This window comes from Muntiacus reevesi, chromosome X (assembly GCF_963930625.1).
Source record: "Muntiacus reevesi chromosome X, mMunRee1.1, whole genome shotgun sequence".
In the NCBI taxonomy this organism is placed as follows: domain Eukaryota; kingdom Metazoa; phylum Chordata; class Mammalia; order Artiodactyla; family Cervidae; genus Muntiacus; species Muntiacus reevesi.
In genome coordinates, this window is record NC_089271.1 from 139,789,740 (window position 1) to 139,795,739 (window position 6,000).

Consider the following 6,000-nt stretch of genomic DNA (forward strand, 5'->3'; position numbering starts at 1 on the left):
TACACACTCCCCTGAAATATGCAAGACTATAGCCGGCCAGGCTCTTTGGACATGGAATTCTCCAGGCAAGAATACTGGAGTGGGTAGCCAGTCTCTTCTCCAGGGGATCTTCCCAACCCAGGTATCGAACCCTGGTATGCTGCATTGCAGATAGATTCTTTACTATCTAGTCACCAAGGTAGCCCCATACAAGAACACAGCTGGGTATAAAGCTGTGTAAAGAGCATAAGGAGGCAGCAGATCTGAGTTTTAGCTTTTAGGAGGACTTCCGTTCTGACATATGGTAACTGTGTGACCTTAGGTAGCTTACTGCACTTCTCTGGGCCTCATTTGCCTCATCCAAAGAGAACGTTTGAATCAGATGAACTTCACGAGGCACTTGCAGCTCTACTGTGCTATGACTCTCCCCTCCTGGATAGGCATTTCCACTAAGCTCTCCAGGACAGAGAATGACTTCACTCTCACTTTCCAGCATCACATCTTAAAGTCACACAGTTTCCTCTTGTGGTTAAACCTAAATCCTTCCTACTGCAATGGAAGCTTGCCGCCTGCATGTGGGAAATTGCTGGTCCATGTACAGGGCACTGTAGACTGCTAACTCTAATGCCTTCACCTCAGTCTCTACCTCAAACCCAGTCTGCAATGATTATTTAGTGGTTAATCCTCAAGAACTCTATCCTTTCAAGACAGCTTGTAAGGAAAAGAAGGAATTAACGAAGAGTCAAGGGAATCAGGAAGGGTCAATGGTCACATGAGTGTTTTTTCTTTTGCCTTTAAATTTCCTTAAAGATGGCCATGACTTCCTACTGGCAAAAGGGACTCTGGAAACTGGTCAAGAAATCTCTCCTGTGAACAGGACTCTGGTCCAGATGGGGCACTGGGGTCACTGGAGAGGAGCCTGTAACAGTCAGCTTCCAAGATGGTCCTTTAGAACTGCTTCTGCAGGAGGATGAGTCTGAAGGATAAAAGCAACTTTCCAGCTACATTTAATTCCCACCTCCAGGGCTCTCTGGTCAGCAGGGTGTGTTCAGATTGATGGGATTTCCTTGAGGCTGCACTGATGATACCTCTGGACCAGGAAATTAAAGGCCATGCTGAAAGTGTCAGGATGTGAAAGGAAGTAAGCCCAGAGAACTGAGTCACCCAAGGTTGGATGAGGATATAGGTTTTTGCAGTCAAAGCAGAGCAGAGAACGGAGGCACACTGCCCAATAAAGCAGCAGAAAAACAGGACTAGGGCCCGAACTATCGAGATAATTGCCTTAATTCTTCACTTCCTTTTCATAATAACCTTGAGTTTATATAGAGTCTTTCTTCTGAGGAGCTCAAAATACTTGCAGAGATATTATCTTAGTTGTCATCACACCATCACAGTCAGTGAGAGCAATGATCATTATCAGCTTCATTTTACACGTGGGGGAAGGAAAGCCTAGAGGGCTGAAGCAAGTCATCCAAGTTTACCAGGCAAGACAATGACAGCCTCCAAACTCAATGCAAAAATGCTCTTGCCCGGCATTGCCCAAAGAATGTTCTTCCCCACACCAGCTCAGCCAAATGCTTGCTAGAACACCAGGTTCTGTGGGCAAAGATATATACACTGGCCTAATGACGGCTTTTAGAAGCCCTGCAATAAACAAAACTGTTTCTGTTTAAACAAGATTTTCTCAAAGTTAACCACAAAACTCAGTGGGTGTGTGCGTGGGGGTGGGTGGATGTGAGTGTGTGTGTAACACCGACTACCATCCTATGGCACTAGTCTTTTTGGAACCCGCATTAGGAAGCACTGTCCTAGCCATTAGACTAATCTGAGTATCACCACAGTAGCGGATCAATTCTGTTCTAGCCCAAGCTGTAGAGGATAACACCCCATACCTTCTGATACTGACAGTCAGTGACCAAAGGACCTTGAGGCTCCCAAAGGACCTCAGGGCATCATTTCCTCTGCAGCAGGGCCCTGGCCAGATGAAAGGAAACCGATTCAAGCTTGTCTACTTCTGCTGGCGCACCTTTCAAATAAAAGTCAGAACTATTTTGGGTCTTCATTGAAGGGAGTAAATGCCTGGGATGCTGGTCCAAACGTTCAGGGTCCACACTCTTAACTAGCAGAATTTTGTGCTCATCAGGCACTTCCAGTAGAAATCATCCATCTCTTAGGTTCATTTCCAGTGCCATTCATCAGTCCATGCAATCAGCGCCCACACAACAAAACAGAAGACTCAGAATGTGCCCCTGTTCAGGCTTCATTGTATGAGTATTAGAGTGGTCATCATATATCCATTTCAGAACTAACATACAGCACAGAAATATTGTGCTATTATTAATTACCAGTGACACTACTAAAAGTACCTAAAATGTAAAACTCCCTGAAGACTCTGTCCTGATTAATTTGTATTTTATATACAATTCAGGGCTTCCCAGGTGGCGCTAGTTGTAAAGAATCCACTTGCCAATACAGGAGACATAAAAGACGCAGGTTTGACACAGGTCAGAAAGATCCCCTGGAGGAGGGCATGGCAACTCACTCTAATATTGTTGACTGGAGAATCCCATGGACAGAGGAGCCTGGTGGGCAATGGTCCATAGGATCCCAAAGAATCAGACACAACTGAAGTGACTTAGCATGCATGCATATACAATTCAAATGATAGAAGATAACAAAGGATTTCATATTTATTACTGCCATTTTCACATTTTCTTTTGGTGTTTATTAAACATCCACACCATGAGGGAAAACACTTCCACTGAAATTGGTAAATTTGTATGAAAACAGTAAATGTAATACAAATATAACTTTCTGTATCCATCCATTGGTTATGGGAACAATTCTGTATAAATCAATTTTTGGTAAAAATATTCACTGTAAAGGTCACAGTGGCACTGTTATTTAAGATGATCTGATTATGAATCCTTTTGTAAAACAACAAATTCTGCAATGTGAATACTGTCCCCATCTAGTTCATTTGCCTTGTTAATCCATAATTACACATATCAGATTTGCTTAAAGCAAAACACACTAATATTAATAAATGAGCTAGACATTTCTTAAGATGGGAATGTATTCTGAACTGTATCAGTCTGCAATACTGGCTCATTTTGAATTCACTATTAATCACCATCCCAGTCCAAGGTGATTCATCCTAACTTTGTTGAGAATGTAACAATGACCCGTCCAAGGATTCCTCTACCTTTATATATGCTGTCACTTCAATTTAACCAACTGGTGAATTAATTCTTCAAGACTCATTCAAATGTCACTTCCCCCATGAAACCTTTCTTGATCTTCTCCCCACTCCTCCAGCCAGGTTTCCCTCTTCCATGGTCTTACAGTACCCTGCCCAGGCCTTGTCAAACTCTACTGTAATTATCTGTTTACACCTTCTCTGTCACCTACCAGACTGTGCACTCCCTGAGAGCTGAGATGATGTTTCATTCATTTATTCATTTCTATACTTCCAATACCTAACACCTCTGGCACATAGCAGGTGTTTAATAAATGCCGGTTGTTTGACTAAATGATCACTGTTCTTAATTGTACATTTTTCGACCCTGAAAAACAACACTTTATTAAAATCATAAATTAAAATGTCAAAGAGAAGGCTTACTAGTTTTGTTCATTTTTACTGATCTCTTCTTTCTTTGGTAAAAAAAAAAATGGCCATGCCAAATCACACATTATGGATCAACCAACAAAAAACCCTCTAAACCAAATTCATGACTTTTAGCATGTCCGTTTTCTCCAAACATAATACAGCTACCTCCTAACCCACCGCTAACACCACTGCAGTAAAGACATGAGGATTCACTAATTAAAGGGGTGGGGTGAGGAAGCGGGGTGGGGGGAGTTACTGCAGGGATCACTGTAAGAGCTTTGTATCCTCATTGGCTGAGAAGAGAAGCCTGGTAAGAAAGTTGGGCATCTTTGGGGGTACAATAATGATGTCCAGTAGGACTTGGCCAACCTGGCTAGAGATTCCACATCCAGAATGTCCTAAGCAACAGCCCCAGCTGGGGGGATTTCCATGACTTTGAAACCATCATTACCCTTCCAATGTGGGCAGAACAGGTTGGACCTGATCTGCCTGTGTGTTACTGCAATCTGGCTTGGCATGGGATGATACCCAAGGACGTGTAATGCCAAGAGTAGCCCAGCCCCATGGTGCGCACACACACACACACACACACACACACACACCACTCCAATTCACACTCAACGAACCCCACACAAAACCTGCACCATCTCCCTCCCAAATTTGCATTCCTGTATGCCAGTCACACACAGGGAGTGCCCCTCACATTCCCTCACTTCCCCAGACTGCCCCATCCACACCCCACTCTACCGGCAGACTATAGCCTAGCCTGGAACTGGAAGCTGGTGGGGACTGGTTTTGTTGTAGGCAACAAAGCCTCATGCACCCAGGCGTCCCGCTGGATCGACTCCATCCATCTCTCCCCGCCCCCACCCATGAGCGCCCCCAACAAGAGAAAGCTCAGCTCTGGGAAGTGGATGTGGGGATTGGGGGCCCAAAGAAAGAGAGCTTTAGAGGTGGGTAGGGTCACGAGTCCGGGCAGCTACCAAGCTCTCCATGAAGCGACAGGGACGGCGAACTGGCAAAGGGACCGGACTGCCCTCCCACCGCATCGCATCCCATCTATTCATAGAAAATGACCAAAACCTGAGAAATAATCTACCCTCCCGTCTGCCCCGTGCCCCCTCCCAACGGCTCTTGGAGCCACTGGCGCTCCAACAGCCTGCAACAAAGCGCCCCCGACACAGACCTGTTCCAGCCTCTTCGTGGCCCGAGCGGAGGGGAGACGTTGCCGAGGGTTCTGCCCTTCGGCGCCGGGCAGCAGGCGCTGGGGATGGGAGGAGGAGCAAGCACTGGGAGAGGAATGAGGACAAGAGGGGATGGGAGTCACAGCAGCCGCGGCGGTGGCCGTAGAGGGAGGAAGAGGAGGAGGTGGACGAGGAGGAGGAGAAGGAGGAGGCGGCGGCTTCTGTGGCAGCTGCGGAGGATGCTCCGGCGAGGGGCAGGGCTGGGCGCGCGGGGCGTGGGCTCACGTGCGCCCCATGGCCTGGGGATGCGCGCGCGCCTGGGTGTGTAAGAGCATCTGGGTGTATTTTGACTGCGATTATTCCAATTCCGACCTAGTCTGGAATTTATGGTTCCTGCAGCCAGGCGGAAGTGAAACCCTTTCAGTCTCCCAAACCTGATTATGCTGGTCTGGGGATCAGGGTTGGAGGTGAAATGAGCGAGAATGGGGAGGAGGCGCTCAGTACTAGGGTGCCAGGCCTGCCATTAATGAACACGTCCCTACCTTCAGTCTTCTTTCTGGGCACTGATAAATTGCATCCTTTAACACGTATCTTTGGAAAACCTATAGCTAAGGAGAATAGACACCAAGAGACCAAGGACAGTCACCATCGCATGGTATTCAGTGAGTTGCTCGCTATGTTCAGCGCTGTCTGGACTACCCAGAAGGCAATTTCTGTTCTAACTTGGGATTAACTTTCAGGAGTTGAGGCGCCATAACTTCATACAGGATCTGAGTTCTGCCTTTTCTCCTATCCCTCACTCCATTGCCAAATCTCTGTGCTTGTACCAAAGTGTGAGGATAGGTGGGTGCTAAGTCGCTTCAGCCCTGTCTGACTCTTTGTGACCCTATGGACCGTAGCCCGCCAGACTCCTCTGCCCATGGGATTCTCCAGGGAAGAATACTGGAGTGGGTTGCCATGCCCTCCTCCAAGGGATCTTCCCAACCCAGGGATCGAACCCACATCTCTTACATCTCCTGCATTAGGCAGGTAGGGTCCTTACTGCCAGCGCCACCTGGGAAGCCCTGTAACCAAGATGGCATGCAGTCAATTCTCTACTTTTTAGTCTGCTCACCCAGCCTGTATTATCCAGATGCCTGATTTCACTGGTGTCAAGCAGTCATTTAATCCTCATGCCACTCTCCCTCTAGAAGTGGGGCACTCAGTTTATATGAGAACCAAGACTTG

General features: G+C 47.0%; 1 protein-coding gene across 1 annotated transcript in view; it reads right to left on the reverse strand.

The window, feature by feature from the left end:
• LOC136154156 (protein FAM209-like) overlaps positions 1–4,912 on the reverse strand; it is a 62,034-nt gene extending 57,122 nt beyond the window's left edge. The window contains exon 1 of the mRNA XM_065916429.1: positions 4,776–4,912. The gene's annotated coding sequence lies outside the window, so the exon portion shown is untranslated. The remainder of the gene's footprint in view (positions 1–4,775) is intronic.
• Between the last annotated feature and the right edge of the window lie 1,088 nt (positions 4,913–6,000).